Source organism: Patagioenas fasciata, chromosome 3 (genome assembly GCF_037038585.1).
Source record: "Patagioenas fasciata isolate bPatFas1 chromosome 3, bPatFas1.hap1, whole genome shotgun sequence".
Classification (NCBI taxonomy): Eukaryota; Metazoa; Chordata; class Aves; order Columbiformes; family Columbidae; genus Patagioenas; species Patagioenas fasciata.
The window spans coordinates 113,624,509-113,645,884 of NC_092522.1; the positions used below are offsets into that span (position 1 = coordinate 113,624,509).

The window sequence follows — 21,376 nt, forward strand, 5'->3', positions numbered from 1 at the left end:
GCGATAGCTCAAGCTGACACTAATAGAAAATGAAGCTTTTCCGTAGAGGCCCTCTCTCAATGCCCAGTCAGTCCTTGACCTTCCTGCCTATACTTTTAACAGCATTACAGTTCTGTTGATCTGCTTTATTTTGCAGATACCACTAACAATTAAACTGGGACCACCATCTTGTTCTATATCACTGCCAGACAGCTGTCAGATACTAATGACTAGAGTTTGCTATGACCAGAGCTGGATTAAAACTGGTGACCTACATGTGGAAGACTTGGTATCTCATTACCTCAAGCCATTCACCCCTAGATTTCTTTGAAGTCTCGTGGTGTTTTCTGTCTTGCCCTTATTAATCACCTTTGCTGGTGTCTGCCTGCTTTATCCAGTGAAATGTCTGGTGATCGATATTCAGTGGTCCTCTCATAATTGCATGCAGTTTTCACCCATCCTAATTTTTGTTCTGTCTGATTGACCTTAAGAGATCTAGAAACTGGATAATAACCCAGGAGTAAGAAGATCAAAGCTTTTCACATCTAGGTCACTACTAATAATCCAGTGGTGGTCATTAGAGCATATGTTTAGCAGATGATGTAAATTCTTTCAATCCTCTTCCTTGTGGTCACAAAATAAAATGTGCCTTCATTTTATTAGCACTTTTGGTGACTTCGGTGGGTGTTTGGCTAATTGAGAACAAATCTGTGAGTAAGGCATCTATATTCAAGATCTGACCCCGGCTTAGTAAGCTGCTTTGTGACTGCAGTCATTTCTGTAAGATGGGAACCAAATAAAGATCCAGTGCTGGAGAATTAAGATGCTCCAGGCTGTCAATACAGTTTAGGCCCTGCCTTGCTGTGTGCTTCCATTAAGGTTGTCAGTGTGGGGGTCCTACAGAAAGCCTGCAGCTGTTGCATGTTTCCAGAGAACACTGAATATGAAGAAATAAAGGTTCTAGGCAGAGATCCAAAGCAGGGATGTTGCCAGGGTTCAGTCTGTGTTTTAATCCGCTAGCGTACAAATTTTCCAGACAGACTGGTTCAGCGATTCAGATGGTCCCACCCCGGCTCCTGGACAAAGCGAGTGAGACACATGACACATCCACGTGTAAAAGGGAGCTCTGTATGCTGCAGAGCTACTGCCAGATACAAAATACTGTGAAGGAACAGAGAAATGCTTTGAATTCTGTCATGCATGCTTTTGGAAGGAGAGTGATGTTATTAGCAGTGAGATTGTCTCCTGAAATAGAAATACATAATTCAGTTTGTGCTTCAGTTAGTTCTATTAAAACTTTGTCTTTATTTCTGCTGTCAAAATACATTTAGAACAAAACTTTCAAGTCGAAGGCAGGAAAGATTAAATTGCTGTTATCTTTTCAAGTTAAACTGACAAGAGATGTTGGTGGAAGGGGGTTCTGGAGGTAGAGCAGTGCCATAGGCTCTTTGTATCTGCTCCGCAGGCGGGGGGAGGACAAGCCTATGGGATCTCAGTGCAAGCTTAGGAATGTGGGGGAATCTTCCTTCCAATGTCATAAATGTTTCCAGTGAAAACAGTCGCTAATTTCAGGGCCCCAGAGCTCTGGCAGTTCCTTGAAGCTTGTTTGGATGCTGCCTGGATATTAGGAGCCCAGAAACTTTAAACAGTGTTAGACACAGGGACAGTGTTAAACTGACCCCCAGCTGTGGGAGCTCCTACTAGGTCCTTCATGCTTCAAACTCTCACTCAACTTTGGACAATCTTTAAGTAAAGCTGAAAACCTGGCTTTAAAAGTGCAATATAAAGCAACAAATTATGCAATATTCAAATGTGAATGACTAAGTAAATGGTTGGGACTTGTTCAGAAACATAACACAGACATAAAAGCCTCATCTTAGCTCATTGGTTGGCCTTGACATTTGTTTCTAATGCCTTAAACCAAAACCCAGCCTTTCCTTGGAGAATTTGCAAGACGATCAGATTCATGATCCAGGGTATTTAGAAACCAAGATCTCACCTGCTTTACTTGGAAACTGTAATTCCTGAGCTTTTCAGAGCAGCCAGAAATTTGCCGGCCCTCTGTGTAGTGCAGTTTGCTCTCGTGACTCGAGAGCTGTAGATGATTCAGCCATGCTAATTCTTGCCAATATCCAAAATTTAAAAAATGCTGTTTGTCATACTTGTGTCTGGACTTCTTGGTGGTCGTCCTGGAGAGAGCTACGTGCTTCTACACCATGCAATGTGAACAACAGGTCGACACCTCATAACTTCTGTATGTTGTATAACTAATGTCTTTATGTTGTATAACTGATGTCTATATGTTGTATAACTAATTTGCACTGAAACAATGAGTTTTGCACCTTCTAGTGTCAGCTCCGGGCATGTTAAACATGTGCAGATTGACCTGCAGTGCATGGGCAGACGCTCTGGTGCTCCTGGCACTTGTCAGATTTGCTGTGCTTCACTGGGGACTCAGTCTGCAAATGTGGGGTGGCCCTTTATCTGGGAACTTTTTCTTAAAGGCTACTTAAAGCAAATATTCCATGTAATTCTTCACACAAAAGTCCCAAGCAGATGGACCCAAAAAGTAATAAGGTGATGTGCCAGATATAAAAGTGGTAGAGTTGGTAGGCTGATAATTTATGTATGATCTCGCAAGCTCATTTATTCTGTTACCTTGCTCTGCTTGTACTCTGGTGTCCACCCGTGTGGGTAGGATGTGGGATTAGACTGATGCTAGCAAAGCACTTTGGGATCGCTCAGATTTCTGTAGGTGTGAAAACAGCTCTTCTAGAAATTGAAAACCTGTTATTAACCACACATCTTACAAATCGGTATAGCTAGCTAAATCTACAGATTGGTAGCTCTCCTGAGGCAATGGGAGCGTTGATAGCTGTCAAAGCACAAACTAGTTTGCTGTGACTAGAAAATGTACATTGCCCTCTTGTGAAAACAGTCAGCTCTGCTACAGCAATAGAAATATCCAAGGATACATTCAGTTGAAAAGTCAACATGTTCTGCCACTCTTTAAATATAGCACAGGTCAGTCTTTGCTTTAGACTGACATCTCGGAGTGTGCTCATAGGACAACAGAACAAAATCTTTCCTATTTATGTACACAGGGTAGGAAAAATAAAGGCCTTTTTTCCCTTGGCTCTCCAGTCATACTGGATTTCAGTCAGTTCATCAGCGTGCTGAACTATACTGTCACTGTATCACTGTGACAGCTTCACTTTTATTTCAGCTTCCTGACAGGCCTCAAACACAAGATATTGTGACCTCAAATTTGCATCACATTCAAGCCTCAGTGCCACACCATCCCATTCTCTCCCTGTCATTTCACATCCCTGATTAGAATAGTTTGTTTTAAATTGTAGATATTTACGGATTTTACTGGAAATTCAACAGGACTGTCTAGTTCATTAGTTCATCTGGAAAGGTTATAGGTTAAAGACAGCATTGTGGTTTAACCCAAGCTAGCAATATAACCACGACAGCCGCTTGCTCACTTTCCCCCCTCCCATCCCGAATAGGGGAGAAAATTGGAAGGGAGAAGCTCCTGGATTGAGATAAGCACAGTTTAATAAAATAACAAAATACCACTCATATACTACTAGTACTATAAGTAAAATGGAATATAAAATAAGAGATACTCAATGCAATTCCATGAACTCCATCCACACCAAGCAGCCAGTCCCAGGAAGCAGCACCTGGTCCCAAACAGCTGGTCCTGGAGAGAGAAAAGAGAAAAAGGCGGAAAGGCCCAGAGGCCTCTGCAAGCGGCAGACTGGCAAAAGGCTGAAATAAAGTCCCAAACAGAACTCCTGCAACCTGTCTCCATCCCAGCTCCAAGAAAGAGAACCGAGAAAGGCAGATCCCAACTCTTCCTAAATATGAAGCATGATGCTCATGGGATGGAATATTCTTACTGATCAGGCTGCATGTCAGTCAAGCTCTGCCCTTCTATGCCCCCCTTACTGCTTCACACCTGTGGGCAGAGCTCAGAAGGTCTTTGGCTCTCAGACCAGAGCAGTTAAAAACATTAACTCTGTCCCAGGATGTTATCTTCTTGTTCTCAAACCAAATCCAAACAATGACCATGCTAGATATGGGGGAACAAAAAAAAAAAAAAATGTTTATAACAGAATGAAGAAAATTAACTAATTTTGAGTCAAGCCAGCACAGACAGTTAAAGACAGGATAAGGAAATAACACTTGGTATTTCAGCTGAGAATTAAAATCTCATTCAGTATTCAGCCTATAGTCATGCAATCCTTCATATCTCAAGAAATCATGAAGTGCTCACTTAAATGGGATTCAGGTCATGCCTGCTGTTGGGATATATAGCCTGTCTTGGGATGTATTGCCCCATCAAGATGCAGCCTCTCTTTCTGTTGATGAAGAAGAATGGAGAAATGAGCTTTGGATTGCTGTTTGTCAGGCTGGCTGTTAAACTAAATGTGACAGACGGTTTAAACACTTTGTCTCGCAAAAATATTTTTTCAGCAAGCAGTGCTACCAGAACAGAGATTGTGTATTCACAAATGACGAATGCAGGTACTCTGGTACCGATTTCAGGACTGCCCACAGCTGAGTGTCAGTCAGAAATCTAGTGAATAAGAGAAGCCAGACACAAACATTTTTGGGCTGGGGCTGGAAGAAGTATCGATGCTGACAGCAGGTAGAAATTATTAAATTTAAGACCTTCTTTCTCTGCCAGCAGGGTTTTATTTAGGTTGAATTTAGATGGTTTTCTTTGTGAGTTACCTGGGCAGCTGTGAAAAACCTACCTTTTTCTGTGCTTACTTTGGGTATACTCTCATTGTTCCCCAAATGAAGAGCCAAAACCTCGACAAAGGGATTCTCCAGCTGGTAGACATGTGTGACATTACCATTGACCCCTGGGAGCTTCCGGAGAGTTGGTCATGTCCTTACACTCCAGCAGGGAAGACTGAGCTACGTCAGAGGTACAGACTCTTTCCGACACTTGTGTAAGATGGGAAGAACGGAGCTACCTCAGAAAGCAGTCTCTGATTGACCATCATAGATTTTGGTGCTCTCGGAATTCTCTCTCCAGCTTAGTCAGAAAACCCAAAATACTACCACTACCTGCTAATGGTTTATGCTCGAGTGAGTGCTTAAAATGTTCGCCGTGAGAACCCTGGTGCTGTGGTTTAGGATTTTACCTTCTTTCTCCTGAGTTGTCTCTGCCCAGGGTCATGGCAGATGATGCTGCTAAATCTGCCCTGGCAGCTGGACTGGGCATCCTCTGGGCTCCATCCCAGGCGCAGGAAGAAATGCCAGTGTTGTGTTTTCTAGTTGGACCCTACACCTCAACCTGGAAGACAAGCTTCTCCATATTTTGACAGCTCTAAAAAGCACTGGCGCCCATAAGCTTGGTTGGCTTTTTTTCTTTTCTTTAGACATGCAGTGTCTAAGGCATATTTCAGGTTTCTTCTCTCCTGTTGTTTAACAGGGACTGTATACAGTTCTTCTGTGTTTCTTGTTCCTTATTTGTTACATGCTGAGAGACTGAATTCCCTGGCTGGTTTGTTGAAGGTCTTTGCCTGGGCACTATTATCACCCTGAGGTATTTGTCTCTCATCAAGGAAAGATAAAAATAGTTTTAAGACTTCATTACAAGGAAATCTGGTTGTAACCTTAATTACACAGATGCTGACACCTCTCCATAAAGATCTCCTGCTATGAGAAGGGAGGCTTTTCCCTATTTTTGTTAGAGCGTGACCTCTAAAACAGACAATTCTGTCATATGTCTTAAATAAGATGCCACACAGAGTCTCTGTGAAACTACTTACATTTTAGAGACAGCTGCTTTCAGAGGGTGGTTGTTCATTGAATACCTCTCGCAGATGATTTATGAAGTTTTTAGAGGCTTGAAAATCCTTTGACCATCAAAAAGACCCTTTAAGCCAGGAGTGTTTTGAGAATGGAATGCAATAGAAAGGCAAATTCAGAACAGCCCCTGTGCTGGAGAAGATTCCCACCTGTTTTGTCTGTGATAATAGCGATCAACTGAGAGAATGCTTTCTTGTTTTATTCTCATCTTCTTTTAACTTTGGTTTTGATTTTTTTCTTGTTTGAGAATTTAACATCATGCTAGAATTAGCTCATTATTTTTCATCATTAATTACATCTGGTATGAAATGCGACTCTATCAAGTATGTGTGAAATACATGTCATTACTCTTCCTCTAGCAATAACTCATCTCTAGAGAGCATTATATGCAGTCAACTCCTAGAGGAGATACTAAGAAACCTGGGGGTGTCAGGAACTGGATTTTATGTCCCAGCTGTAACCTTTAAAAGGACGTTTTGGGAACTGGCGTCACCCAGAACAGTTTTCCTGGGAGGATCCCTCTTGATGAGCATAAACCAGCATCTGTCTGGAAAGTAGTTGGTAGCATAATAGTTGGTTATGATTACATAGTTTATTGTTCAACCATTGATGTTTATAGGGCTTTTTATTAATCTTTATTGGCTCTGGGGTACAAGAATATTACAGATTATGTGATGTGTTGCCCTCATAAGAGAGCTAACTTATCCAAAGGCATGTATGACTAATTCTCCTTTGAATTTTCACCTCAATACTGAATTACTTTTTGCCGTTATTGTCATTGTTGTATTGTTGCATGCTTGCTAAGGACTGAGTAGCTGTTGTGTATTCATGAAAGCCTACAACCTGATTTATTTAACATGTTTACCAGAATACTTGGGGGAAAAAGTCAAATCTATTACTCATATTCATTACTCAATGTGGAAAAGCAACAGTTGTTCCCCAGTGTGAGCTGCTTACCATAATTATACTGCTGGGCTGTTCAAATTGCATCAGTCTACATTTTTGAGTGTATTTTTGAGGTAATGTTTATTAATGGGAAAGATTGATTTTGGTATATCCCTCTAGTTATGTTTTGCTGTGTCTATAAATAGACCTCATATTTTGTTCTTGCAAGTGGATTCAGTTGGGCTTTCAAATTTTTAGAGATTTTTTTTTTGCAGCTGAGGGAAAGAACTCAAATGGATCTGATTTTGAAAAGAAATTGCATCCACCACCACAGTGAGAACATCAGTTTGACATTTGACATGATCATACTTTTATGTGCAATGGAAGTGGTACAGGTATCTTCAGCTGGTCTGTGCACAGAGGGTTACTTCATCCGAAGGAGAACATGTAACTACACTAAGCTTGTGTGGCAAATAAAGCAGCAAGGAATCAGTGCTAGAGAGGTGTATTGCTTAAGGGTTTTTTATTGTATCTTATTTTTAGCTGACTCCTAATTATGTTACTGAAACTTCAGTCATTATAATGGTGTCAAATAGTCCATGCAGTGAAATGTCCTGGTGTTGGAAGAATGAGCATGGATATTAGCTTTCTTTTAAGCATGAATATTGATGCATCTTTTTTGTTAGTATAGTTTTGTTCACGTTTTTAGATAATTTTTAATTAAAGGCAACTCATTGTCTGCAGAATTTACCATTAATTTTATACTATCTCTTTGTATGGTCTTACTGAATTCTAGTGTTAAGTCATTGATGGACTAAGTATATGAATATTTTTAAGATCTTAAAGGAACCAAATGGACTCCTAGCTGGTTGTCTGTCTTTAACAGAAGAGACTGCACTACCTCTTGTAGCTTTTTACTTCAGTGGTGGTTTTCTCCTGTTAAAAAAAGAGCTGAAATTCAAAGGTTCCACATACTGAGGGATTTGAGTTACTCAAGAAGGCAAATGCAAGGGAGAAGGCAACCCTGCCTCTCTCTTGCTTTAAATCAGCAAACAACACATTCCAGTTTACACTAATAGGTTTACAGATTTCTCTAAAATAAGTCCTTGTGATCATGGCAGATTCCCGGAAGAGTGGATAAAGCCACAGAAACCCACTGGAAGGCGATGGTACAAAGTTACAGTACTGACCAAACAGAATCTGTGGGTAACTTCCCCCCTCCAAACATCCACTTCATTTAAGTTGGTCTCATAAAAGTCTGCACCCTGAGGAGCTGATTGGAGTAGGAAGGGTGTAATGGGGGAGAAGCTCTACTCTGTGGAATGATACTGTGTTCTTTAGCTGGCCAGTTGCCTAAAAAAGAGACACCTTTGGGAAGCATCTAGTACTGAGTATCACTGTCATCAATATCCCCATTTTATCCACATTGGTTCATGAGCACAATCAGTACTGGCACAGCAACAGCATATCCAGGGGGATGGTGTCTCTGTGGGACAGCCATGATCCATATGGCCCACGGGGAGTTTTTCTACATCTCTTTCTAGAGATGGCAAAGAGCGTGAATGATGGAAAAAAATAATTTGTATACAAAAAGGATTTTGCCTTCTTGCACCACTTTAGACATGGAATGAGAATATAATACTCCTTTACATCCTTCCATTCATCTTTCAAAGGTCTTTGTTCAAGATCCCTTCTCCTTAATGGAGTTGATCTGTGGAACTAATAGGAAAAGAGACACTGTACTCAAGAGCTGTCATTGCTAGAATACCTGTGGTTTATTCTAGACCTGCCCACATGCCTTCATAATTCCCCAGAGGTGCTACAATGGGCTGTGTCATTCCCTCTCCTTTCCCACCCTAGGGAAAATCCATTGGATTCAAGTCACAAAGTCTTCCAGGCTTCTTGCACTGAGGTTTTGTCTTTCCTCTTACTTTTTCTTCTCTGTTGAGCTTTATTTTTTGTCTAAATGCTGCTCAGCCAGAATTCCTAGATATCGTGACTCAATAACTACAATAATAATACTGTTATTCACATGGGACTACAAATGTGCAACAACACTTCATGTAATGAAAACTGTGGGGTTTTTTTAAAGTCAGTGAGCTCAAGAGTGTTGTCTTCCAAGACATTTTTTTTCTCAGCAAGAACTGATTTAGTCCACTCCCTATATATGTACATATGTATGCATGATCCTTTGCATCAGGATGCTGGTATATCGAAGTTTTTATATACTGTTTGGCTCGTAAGTCTTGACATCAGCCCTTCAAAACGTTTGTGTTATAAAAGAAAGCCTAGATATGGAAGACAATACATAATCTTGCAAAGCTGGATTCTTAAAACTGCACTGTTCTGAAAGAGTCTCTTTTTATTATTCTCAATTGAAACAAACAGAAGTGTTACAGATGGACGGATCCCTAAATAGGGCTGTACAAAATTTTCAGAAGGAAACCAGAAAACCAATCTGCTCACAGCTTCATTGCAGAAGAAAAACTTCGAGACAGGCCTTGCAGCATCTAGAAATGTGGACCCATTTCCAGTTTCAAATGGTTAGAAACTTCATTTTAGTGTAGTTCCTCTGTGAGTTGTTAGATTGTTTTGAAACTCAGTACTGAAAATGAAAGTCAACAGTATATGCGTTGGGACAACATGGAAAAGAAGGACTCTCTTGAGATCTTGAGGTTCAGATCCTCAGTTCTCTGATACTCTCAGCTACAGCCATTTTCCTCCTCTTTCTGCAGTTTCCTTTCTGCAATACTGGGCTATAACAACTCCATATGCATAAGAATTTTAGGAAGACATATTACATAAGTATATGAGACAGTCAGATATTTCAGGCACAAGAATTTTTTCTGCAGTTCTGTTTGTATATTCATAAGATGGTTGTCTCAGACTTCAGTGACTCGTGTTTCAAATCCCTTTTTTGGCTGGAAATAGCACTTACTGTTGCTTCTATAGTCCTGTTCTTTAGGGAAATTTGCACTAAGGACTTTACAACACAGCAGGCACAGCACTCAAGTTAATACTCTGAACCTTTGGAGCCAAAACTCATTGGGAAAATAAAGCCTTTTTCAGAAATGAAGCAGAGTCGGATGATCTTTAATGGGGGAAAAAAAAAAAAAAAGAAAAAAGAAGTGTCCCAGATCAGTGTATTCTCCATCTGGTATGTTCCCAGATTCCTAAAGAGATAACATGGTGTCAAGAAAAAGGATGTTGTAGTTAGGCTGGGGCATAGCTACAGCACAGCAGGATCCTGACACTGTCACAGCCCTGTGCTATCGCTGACCTTGGGGTAGTGGAAGACTCTGCCAAACTTAAAATAAATAAAGCGTTCCAGTGCTGCTGCTCACTTAATGAAGATCAAAGAGAAACAACATTTAATCAGTGGTAGTCCTGGTGTTGTGCACTAGTAATACTAATTGTTTTGACAACAATTCTCTCTGAAGATTTTTTTTTGTTAGCACTGAGTAAGAACTGATCTGCTAGTGTATTGACCTATAGCACTACCACAGCTCAATTAAGTTTCTTATTGTCCAAATCTAATCAGAGAAAAGCTGAGATTGAAAATCGATTCATTTCCTTCTAGTTAATGACTAATTCCCCACAAATGTGAATATAGAGATTAACTTTTCAGCTTGAAAGTTTTTTTTAGAGGTGGACCCTGCCAGATGGATGTTTAAGAAGTGCAGCTTCTCTTTCCCCATCCATCTTCCTCCAACCTCTTGGCATATTTTGACTGTTTTTTTTTTTAAATTGTAGGTCTTGCTTCAGCTCCTAAATTCTCATGTATTTCTTCTCCATATGCTTCAAATGGGTATTTCTGCAGTGGCTAAAAACATCTGCAAGACAGGGTGACTTACTCCTTTATAATAATGTAAAAGATAGTTGCTGTCCTTAGAGGTCTGGGAATGACAAGAGACTCTTCTCTGATCCCAGTTCAGCCTCCAAGTTGTGAATTTTCCCCGTGAAGGGGAGAAATTAAATTTCTTGGCTCTTCTAAATATTACTTCTTTATGTGAAGAACAGCTGCTTATGAGCATCCCCATGTGTCTGTTTATGCATATGTGTTCACAGCATTAAAGCTACTGAGCAGAGACATAAGCAGCAAACATCGATGCGGTTTGGCAGTTCTCCCCGGTTCTTGCTCGTTGTACGGGTCCCGCTGCAGCAGTATCTGAAGTAGTTGCAATCCTCTGTCGTGTTTACCCTCACAGGGTGCCTCTGAGGTGGGGACATCACATGAATTTGCACGTGGAGAACTGAGACCTGGTTCTAAATAGTCATTTAGACTGTGGTCTTTGGTGATCCTCAAGATGATCCTTTCCAGAGGCTCAGTCCTATGGCTCAGCTGCTGCTGAAGCCTGTAGACCCACGGCTGTGGTTGGTGCCCACTGCCTTGGGACCCTCCACCAAGCTGAAAAGAGGTGGCTGGAGGCAGTTTTCCCAAGGTAGGACATTTTTACCTTTTACTGCAGGTGTGTGTAAGAGTGCAGCTTTATCAGACTCAGAATCTATGAGGTCAAAAGGCTGGAGGGTTTTTACTGTGAATATTAGCTGTGGGATGGTGTATAAGGTTCTTTCTCATGTTTCTGTATCATTCCTGCTCTGCAATTGACGTTAAAACCCTGATGTCTTTTTAATTCATCTTGCTACAGAAAATACCATGCTGGTTTCTGCTTAGCAGCAATGAATTCTGCCAGTGTTGAAAGGTTCACGTCTCTGGCTTGTCAGCCTGAAGCCCAGATTCATGTGTATCGATCCACTGCGATCCTATGGGGTAATCTCTTTTCTGATACTCAGCAAAAAATAATAAGAGTCCTTTTTCTGGCTGACTCGAGAGAAGAACTTGATTGCTCTGAAAGAATCTGGCTGGTAAAACCCATGCAGACCTGCAGTACAAGGTTGTGGTATTGCAGGCTCCGAACCTGCATTTTTCCAATGGCTCTGTCTCATGGAGTCTTTTTGTGTGTATGTGTGAAACACAATAAGAAGGCCAAAGTAGAGCCAGAAAATGGTCTTTATCACATGCTTTGGGTGTGAAGCTTTTTGGTACATGTATGACAAGCTGGAAGGAGATAATAACCCTTCGAAGTTTGATTGGGAGAAGAGGGAGAAACAGGAAAACTGATTGTTTTGCTCCCAGTTAGGGCAGCTATAGGAAGAACAGAAAATGAATCTGACTTCTGAAGTGGTGAAGCTGTATTAATATGCGAGATAATAGAATACATTGATGCAGTTGCTTCATTGCATATTCCGTCAGCAGAAGCTGCAGTTGTACACGTGGACAATCTAAAGATCATTGTCTGCATTGATAATCGTGCTGTTTCTTGGGTTACATTAATGCCTAAGAGCTTGGGTTTCAAAAGGTACAAACTCTGACACAGTAGTACCATTTATATTTGTTTATTTGTATTTTGGAAGTGTCTTGGTTTCAGCTTGGGTAGAGTTAATTTTCATCCTAGTAGCTGGTATAGTGCTGTGTTTTGGATTTAGTGTGAGAATAATGTTGTCAACGCACCGATGTTTTAATTGTTGTTAAGCAGTCAGAGATTTTGAGCTTCTCATGCTGTGCCAGGTGCACAAGAATCTGTGAGGAAGCACAGCCAGGACAGCTGACCCAAACTGGCCAAAGGGGTATTCGATACCATATGACATTATGCTCAGTGTTTATTTTGGGGGAAGCTGACTGGGGGAACCACTACTCGGGAACTGGCTGGGTATCAGCTGACTCGTGGTGAGCAGTTGCATTGTGCATCACTTGTTTTATAAATTCTTTTTTTATTGTCACTTATTATTATTATTATTGTTTTTATTCTTATTGTTCTTTCTGTTGTTATTATTTTCCCTTTATGTCCTATTAAACTGTTTTTATCTTAACGCATGAGGTTTACCTTTTTCCTGATTCTCTCCCCCATCCCACTTAGGGGGGATGATGAGTGAATGGGTGTATGTGGTTTTAGCTGCTTGCTGGGTTAAACCACAATAGGAAAACAGAGGTAATGTAATTCACCAACCATGAACAGAGTTTGTTAGGACTGTGCTTGGTTTTTCCAGCTTCATCTGCAAAGTAAAAATAGCTTAGCAAAAAAAAAAAAGCTAACTAGCCTGGTGATTGATACACACAAGATATGGTTGAGCAAGCCTCTGGGCTATGAAGTATTTTCCACAAAACCCTGCTGCTATTCCAGGCAGTTTTTACACGCATCGTTAACTCAGAAGATAGAACCAACCTGCCCATTTTCCTCCGGCTGTACCGTGGTGGAGCAGAGACCCAGGATCCACATCAGCCCCATTAGAGCGGCACTTGCTTCAGCTCATGTGGGGATCAGTGGCACCAATGCTGTAGCTGGGGGTGAGCTACTGAGAGAGCTTTTAGACCTCTCGCAGAATTTGTCTGCATAACAGAATGATAATGTAGGGTGGGGAGGAACAGAAGACAAGGAGAAGGTTGAGGAGAGGGTCCCGTGTTCACCACACATCTAAATATTGTGTCTGGGTTTATTGCAGCATCCCATCTCTAGCACAGTGTAGAGACATGGTCCAGTTCCACCCCCTGGAACTGCAGTAGTGAAATTAAATCATTGTAATCCTCACTTTATTTTCAATGCACATGAACAAGATGGCCCCAGACCTTTCAAAGGCATGTGATGTGCCTTTCTGTGCTGATGTGCTGCTACTCCGTGTCTGAGAGCTGGGAACAGGACAGGAACATCTGCATCTCTGGGATCTGAATCCCTTAACATCCGATTGAGTTGTTAATGGAAGCGTGCATAGCTGCTGAAATTACTTCTGCTTCTGTGGAGCCAAATTCTTGGGTGCTCGTTCATTGTCTGTTATGTCTCTGCAATAAACTTCTGCCTCGGAGCGCTCTGAGACTCAGATCCTCAGTGGTTATCTAAATGCATCTAAATGCTTTTCATTAAAAGGGCAGTTGGGGATAGGAGCCACAGAAGGACTTCAGCATAGTAAGGGGTGGTTAATTGCCTCTGGGAGCAGGATCTCCAAAGTCTAGACAGAAGAGATTTCCAAGGAAAGCCTTTGGAAATCCGCAGCTAAAACATTCGGACAGCTTAAAGCGGTGAGAGACCTGGCTATGAAGACGACTGCTCTATACCCTTCATTGCCTGTGTCCTTTTGTAGGTTTTGCCTCGATTTTTTAAAGGCCCTTGAGGGTCTGGAGTTGAATAACATTTGGATGTGTTTCAGTTCATTAAAGATCTCATCCAATGAACAGCAACTTGGGGAATAAGTTTTGACAGAACTAGAAAGTGGTGAGGAAATGCCTGCAAATTTAGCATGATCATAGGCCCAGTTCAAAACCCACTGAAGTAACTGGATTGTTTGCACTGGCCCATACTGCTAATAACATACATTGTACTTAGTATAATAGTGGTTAAGATCCAGATGAGATGAAAGGAGGACTGTGAAAATTATCGGAGTTAAAGTAGTTTTTAAAATACATTTATTGGGGGAAATGCTAGAATCCAAATCTTCTGTTTCCTAAAGGAGCTCTTCAGCCACTAATATGTTTGTGGTTTTGATGTCATTGTATTTGTTTGGTTGGTTTTTGGTTTGGTTTTGTTTTTGTTTATTCGATTGATTGGTTGCCTTTTTGTGTGTGTGTGGTTTGGTTTTGTTTTGTTTTGATGTGGCTTTTTTTTTGTTTGGTTGAGTTTTTTATTTGTGGGTTTTGATTGTTTGTTTGTTTGTTTATAAAATGTTTGCTCTCTTTCTGATCCCTTTAATATTAGTTCATGCAAGCTGTTCCCAGTTTGGGAACTCATCGTTCCCTGACCCATACTATGCTGTAGCTGGCACTTTTTCCTGAGCTGCCCATTCAATTTATCTCAGATAAGGGAGGCAAGTGAGTGTGGAGTTGCCACGTCCAAGCTGAGACCTTTCAGCAGGGGAAGGATGTTGCATCACCCACTGCAGTGATTTTGGAAAGCCTGTTTTGTAGGAAGCACTACAAACATTTGTAGCTGGGAAGAGGCCTAATCTAAAAATTATAAGGACTAGAAGTCACCTGGCCTAGGGACTGTGAAGACTTGCTTCTCTATAAAAAAAAAAATAAAAATAATTTAAGCTTAATTATTCTGCTCCCTCTACAGCCAGTCAGGGGAAAGTCTCTGACGCTTAATTTGACCACTTCAGGTGGTTCTTTGGAGAAGCCTCTTGCCATTGACCAAAGAGCGATGCGTGGCAGCGATCCGGGGTGCTGCTGTGAACATTGCTGCTCACAGCTCCATCCGGCTTGGCCTTGCCCTGTCCCATTGGTCCCTCCCCACCATCCCCACCACCCCTGGCAGGATGCTCTCCGCCAGCCCTCTCCGCTCCAGCGCTGGGCCTGGAGGCAGCTCGCAACCTTTCACATTCCTTTCACTGGTATTACTCTGGAGAGTGAGGGTGAGACGTAACATGAATAAGAGGGGTACGTTGTGCCTTAGCCATTCCTAATCCACACATCCTCAGGAAGTCTTGAAAATATATCTTTATTTATTCTAAATGTGTGTCTGTCCTGACCTGCCCTTGAACTGTGTGTATTCTCAAGGCAGTCAAATCTCTTCCAGACGGAGGAATAAAGGTACTGGCTGTGTCTTTGTGCTGCTATGGTTATGCTCTTGTTACATTAGTTTTCAGTTCTGTACCAAGCGGTGCTGGCAGGCGCAGGCACAGCCCTGCAGGTCACCCCTGTGCTAGGGCGGCACAACCTTCCCGACAGGTCCCAACGGTCGCAGCCCGTACGTCTCGTCCCCTTCTCATGCCTTCACACGTGAAGTGCAAGAGCATAGCACATTATAGTAAATTACCATTATTTTTTTATAAAGGAAGGAATTAAAAAGTATTATATTATTTTTTCTCATCTCCTGGACTCCTGTGTTTGCACTGCTGTCAGGAGCCCAGACTTTCATCCAGTTGAAGAGCTAGTGAGTAGCAACCTGCTCCCCAGTCATCGCAGACATCCCCCTTAGTGACCAAAATATCGCCACAGCTTTATCCTGTGGTTAAAATATCCACAGCATTCATATACTATAGTTTCGTACAGATTTAACGCTGTGGCTCTTGCAGAGTGGGAGATTGTGTCTGACTGGTGACATTTTGGGCCCCTCATCACAAGAAGTACATCGAGGTACTGGAGAGAGTACAGAGGAGGGTGACGAAGCTGGTGAGGGGTCTGGGGCACAAGTCTGATGAGGAGCAGCTGAGGGAACTCGGGCTGTTTAACCTGGGGAAAAGGAGGCTGAGGGGAGACCTTATCACTGTCTACAGCTACCTGAAAGGAAGTTGTAGCATGGAGGGGGTTGGTCTCTTCTCCCAAGTAACAAGTGATAGGACAAAAGGAAATGGCCTCAAGTTGCACCAGGAGAGGTTTAGATTGAATATTAGGAAAAAATTCTTCCCGTAAAGGGTTGTCAGGCATTGGACCAGGCTGCCCAAGGAAGTGATGCAGTCACCATCCCTGGATGTGTTTAAAAGGCATTTAGACGAGGTTCTTAGGGACATGGTTTAGTGCTAGAGTTAGGTTATGGTTGGACTCGATGATCCTGTAGATCTCTTCCAACCAAAATTATTACGATTTTACTTATAAAGCTGGGGATAAAACCTCAAGTCTGAACTTGGTCTCTCTATAGAAAAGGTTGTGGGTATCAGCTGCTACAGTTGTTGAGCAAATACACTCCAAAGTGCTTCTTACTTCTGAGGATCTGCAAGATGGGGCTTGACCAGCAGCTATCAGCATCTGGGTTCAAATTTAAGAAGTTTTCTATAAAAAGTACCTGTCTGAGCTTCTACCAGCAGCCAAGCACTTCTCAAAGTGCTCAGGTTCTTCACTCACGAAGGTGAACTGGGTGCCTAGCAAATAAAGTGAAGGAAAAAAACCATAAAGAAGTAGAAAAAAGGGTAACTCACTCCTTCCTAAAGTATGACAGAAACAATTGTATAAGGTGTTTTTCATGGGAGCCAACTTCTTGGATTGTTTCCACGTGCTGACCCCCAACAAAGCTCATGCTGCTCCTGGCACTGGCTGTGCCCCATTGTCCCTCTTCACTGCCTCAGCCCTTGGCAGAGCGGGGCAGGGCTGAGCCCCAAACGGGGCGTCTTGGCTTCTCAGGGAATCGGCAGCTGCTTCTCCCATCTTCTCCAAGCCTGGGATACAGGAGGTCCATCCCACCTCCTACTCTCCGACCTCCTGTGCTCTCCTCCAGCTCCCACCTCGGTGCTGGATGCTGTGACCTTACATCCGTGAGCAAGTTGTCACCTCAGTGTGTGTAGGCAGCACGTTCAGTTTCCTGTGTACTAGTCTAAATCTGGTTTTCTCCATTTTGTAGCAGAATTTCACTTTGAATAGAAATGCATCTCAAACATGATAAAACATTGCATGAAACACAAAGCACCTCTCAGGCCTGTCTGTAGACTCGCTCCACCCCATCCCACAAATGAAGAAGAGTCCCTTCTTTTTTGGACCCTTCCATCATGAGGGAATGTAAGGAAATGTATTTCTTCTGCATTTGTTTTTTTCTTTATATTTTAGTCATATGCTAAAGCTTTGGCCATATGCTTTAGCATATGCTTTTATGCTTTTTCAATAACTCCCTCCCAAAGATGATGGGACTAGAGTTGATCACAGAGTTGCCTGTGAACAGCATCACTTCAAAGATGCTAAAGCATCTGCAGCCATGCAGACAAATACTTCTAGATGTTTGATCAGTTTCCCAAAGATTAAGTTATATACAATTTGTAGATGCTATTTGCTAGATACTCCAGGACCCTTTGAAAGCTCCCCATGTACCAGAAAGGTGTCCAGAAATACTCTGGGAGCCAAGAGAATCTTCGCCAAAATTTGGAAACAGAATAAGAGAGATTTTTTTTTAGCAGGTCAGAAAACATACAGGCCAAGCAAGAGATGAGACTGGAGAAACAGAAACAAAGGAGTGACCAGTGTTTGGTCACCCATGGAGCTGAGTGCTGTAAAAAGCCCAGGCAGGTATAATTTGTCTTGATTTTTGGATGAAAAGGGTAAAGCAGGAGAGAATGCTGGTGTGGAGAGGGCACTTCTCAGTAGCATCGTTGCAGCACAAGGAAGGGAGTTGCTGTCGTACGTAGATTGATCACCCGGACAGAGGTTTGCAGAGGAGGCTGAAGAACCCAGTGGCTGTAGCCACTGAAAATCCCAGTTGTGTTTATTTGTTTTGAGGCATTCACTGAGCTCATGCCAGAGGCCAAATGAGGCAAAATAAACTACGCTTGTATTCCCCCTGCCAAAGATGGGTGTTTGTCTTCCAGTGATCCCTGCCTCCCATTGCACTTGGCTCAGACTAGGATTTAAAGTAGTTAACAGGCTGTGCCTTCATGGAAAAACAGGACTTTACACATTGCTAAGACCTCACTGTATTTTAATAGTGAAATAATGTTGTACCAGAGCTGGCTTATTTTGCTCTGTAATTGTTTTGGTTTTCTTTTACTCCATTTCTTATTTATGAATCATTTCAAAACAGGCCAATGGAAGTCTTCAAGCAGGTTTTTAAACAAGTTCTGACACTGTTTTAGTGTTTTTAGTTGTTCTGAGCTAAAAATAATACAAACCGGCAGGTACAGACTGGGGAAGAGTGCCTTCAGTCTCTAAAGGACCTTTTACTCCATTTGCTACCTAGAGGGAGGCAAACAGAGAGGAAAAGGGGAAAAAAAAAGTAAAACATCAATTCTGTTTGTTTGCCTCACTAGGCTGTAAATGCCAAGGTTTAGCTCTGAGCAGTGTCACCACCTTTCTTTCCTCAGAAGAGAAAATGTTGTCTTGTCCGTGATGAAAAAATTAGGATGCTTTTCTCCCTTCTACATGAGGTTAATGGTACAAGTGGCACGAGAGGTAGGCACAGCTTGCTTGTGCTCCTCTGGTGGGAGACCGAATGATCTGAGTTTCCTCAAGAGTAATTCAGAAATGGTCTTCGGCGTCTGTAGCCACTGACCCCTCCTAATCCCCCACTTCAGTCTTGGGCTCTTGAGCATTTCTGGGTGTCTGCCACTTGTTAGCCATTTTTGTAGGTGAGCTGCTTCGTTGTAGTTTAATTCTTTGGTCCCACCAGTACATTTATAACATTTCTCAGTCTGGGTCAGGGGAGAAAACACCTGAATATGTTCTTTTTCTCTGGACAGTGAAAAGGATGATGGCATTTTCCTCTGGCCATGTGTCTTTCTGTTACAGAGACTGCGGAGTGACAGTCACAGACATACCGATCAGGCCACATCCTCAGCGATACTCAGCTCTTAACCAAAACCCTTGGAAGTCTGCAAAATATTGAAGAATTTCGTTTAGTAGCCTATATGTCATGAGACAGTGATCAGTACAGATTTAAAAAGCAAGAGATTATTCTAATTGTCTTTTTGGCTTTGAACAGGCAGCAAGCTCCCAAGAAATAGAAAGGGTGGGCAGTGGAGTCCTGGAGGAGCTACAGGGCACAAGAGCCACTTTTTAACTTCTCACCAGTGATCTGTGGAAGTATACACACATTTATACACACACACATGAAATATCACCAACGTTAACATGTCCAGTTGATACAGAAGTTGAAGAAAAGGTAGATCATGAAGAAGAGAAACCTGTGAACAGGGTTTTCAGTAACCTGCAAATAACATTCAGGTTTTGGATAACATTCACATAACTTTGTTCTGATGTAACCACATAGAGGATTTTGAGCCCAAAGAGCCTGTTTGCTTTGACAGAAGGTTGAGGTTTGCACTACAAGAGGAATTCAGTGGGGACAGGCAGCTGCGGTCACTGCAGTCCTGAATGGTATGAGAGAATCCATGTATCTTTGTATGTGTTTAACGAGCCAAACCATGCTTATCATACCAGAGCCCAAAAATTTTTAAAGGTCAAAAAACAGAAAGTACAGAAAAAGCTGCAACAGTATCTTGAGGTATTTACAGCTCCATCAGTTTGGATTATCAAAACAGAAACAGCGGTTGGCTTGAGTACAGGCACGTAAGTTACATTTTCAGGAGAAGATGACACCAGATGCCTCTGTCAGCTATTGGAGAAGGGGCATAGAAGTAGCAGCTGGATGCTGACCCATAAAAAAGCAATTTTAGCAGCAATGTTAACCTGGACAAAATGCCACTGGAATGGGTGCAGTGTCTCTATCTCTTGGTGCCTCCACAGCATGTTCAAATATCTTCCCCAAAAGATACCTGGGAAGTGAGATGAGCATATTTGATACTTCTTCTAGGATAATACAGTGATTTGCATCCCTTTGGGGTAGTTCACAACAGGGCAGTACTCTGAATGAATGGAGGTGGGCAAATTGAACTCAGCTCTCTCCATAATATATACTACTAATATAATGCCACTGAGAGAAGCGATTGTATCACACCTCTTCGGCAATGCAAAAGTTATCCAGAATTACACAGAATCACAGAATGTTAGGGATTGGAAGGGACCTCAAAAGATCATCCAGTCCAATCCCCCTGCCGGAGCAGGAACACCCAGATGAGGTTACACAGGAAGGTGTCCAGGCAGGTCTTGAATGCCTCCAGAGTAGGAGACTCCACAGCCTCCCTGGGCAGCCTGGGCCAGTGTCTGTCACCCTCACTGAAAAGAAGTTTCTTCTCAAATTTAAGTGGAACCTCTTGTGTCACAGTTTGAACCCATTACCCATTGTCCTACCATTGGTTGTCACCGAGAAGAGCCTGGCTCCGTCCTCATGACACTCACCCTTTATGTATTTGTAAACATTAATGAGGTCACTCCTCAGTCTCCTCTTCTCCAAGCTAAAGACACCCAGCTCCTCAGCCCTTCCTCCTAAGGGAGATGCTCCACTCCCTTAATCATCTTTGTTGCCCTACGCTGGACTCTCTCCAGCAGTTCCCTGTCCTTCTTGAACTGAGGGGCCCAGAACTGGACACAATATTCCAGATGGGGTCTCACCAGGGCAGAGTAGAGGGGAAGGAGAACCTCTCTCGACCTACTGACCACCCCCCTTCTAATACACCCCAGGATGCCATTGGCCTTCCTGGCCACAAGGGCACAGGGCTGGCGTCTGAAAGAGAAAACAGTCACTTTAAAGGGAACTTTCAGGTTAGGACACCTTTGGCAGTGCAGCAGCGGCTGCTGAGACGACCTGCATGGCCCACAGTGCAAGCAGCCAGCTGCGCACCACGGTTTGCATTTTTAGGGCAAGACACAGTATCCAAATGGTCATTTGGCCTTGTCAAAGAAAAGCAGCAAAGACTTGCCATGGTCTACATCTGTATGTAGTCAGACAATTAGCAGCGCTCATTTCTGTATATGCCATGAGATCCCTAAGATCCTCCTTATGAAATTTGAGCGTATTATTCAAGAGCTCTGAGAGCTGACCACAGCCACCGCCAGCCTGCAGTGAGAGCTCTGGATGGGGACGTGGAAAATTGTACAAGGCAGATCTGCTTCCTCGGCTGGCACTGAAGTCTTTACCCTTCAAACTTACATTATTAAATGCAATACTTAGAACTGGAATTCCATAAAGCACAAAATGAGATGGATATAATATATATTTTAGGAGCACAAAAACCTCCACGAAATTATGCTGGGAATATAGAAACAACATTATTTGTGTATAGTCCCTGCACTGCAATGGGACTTGAGCACTGGTTTAAAACTCCCTTTCCTATGAGGTATGTTTTCTTGAGTCTTGGCCACAAAAATAGT

At 42.4% G+C, this 21,376-nt stretch overlaps 1 protein-coding gene across 6 annotated transcripts in view; it reads left to right on the plus strand.

Moving 5' to 3' along the window:
- VSNL1 (visinin like 1) overlaps positions 1 to 21,376 on the plus strand; it is a 93,977-nt gene that overhangs the window by 69,479 nt on the left and 3,122 nt on the right. The window lies entirely within an intron of this gene.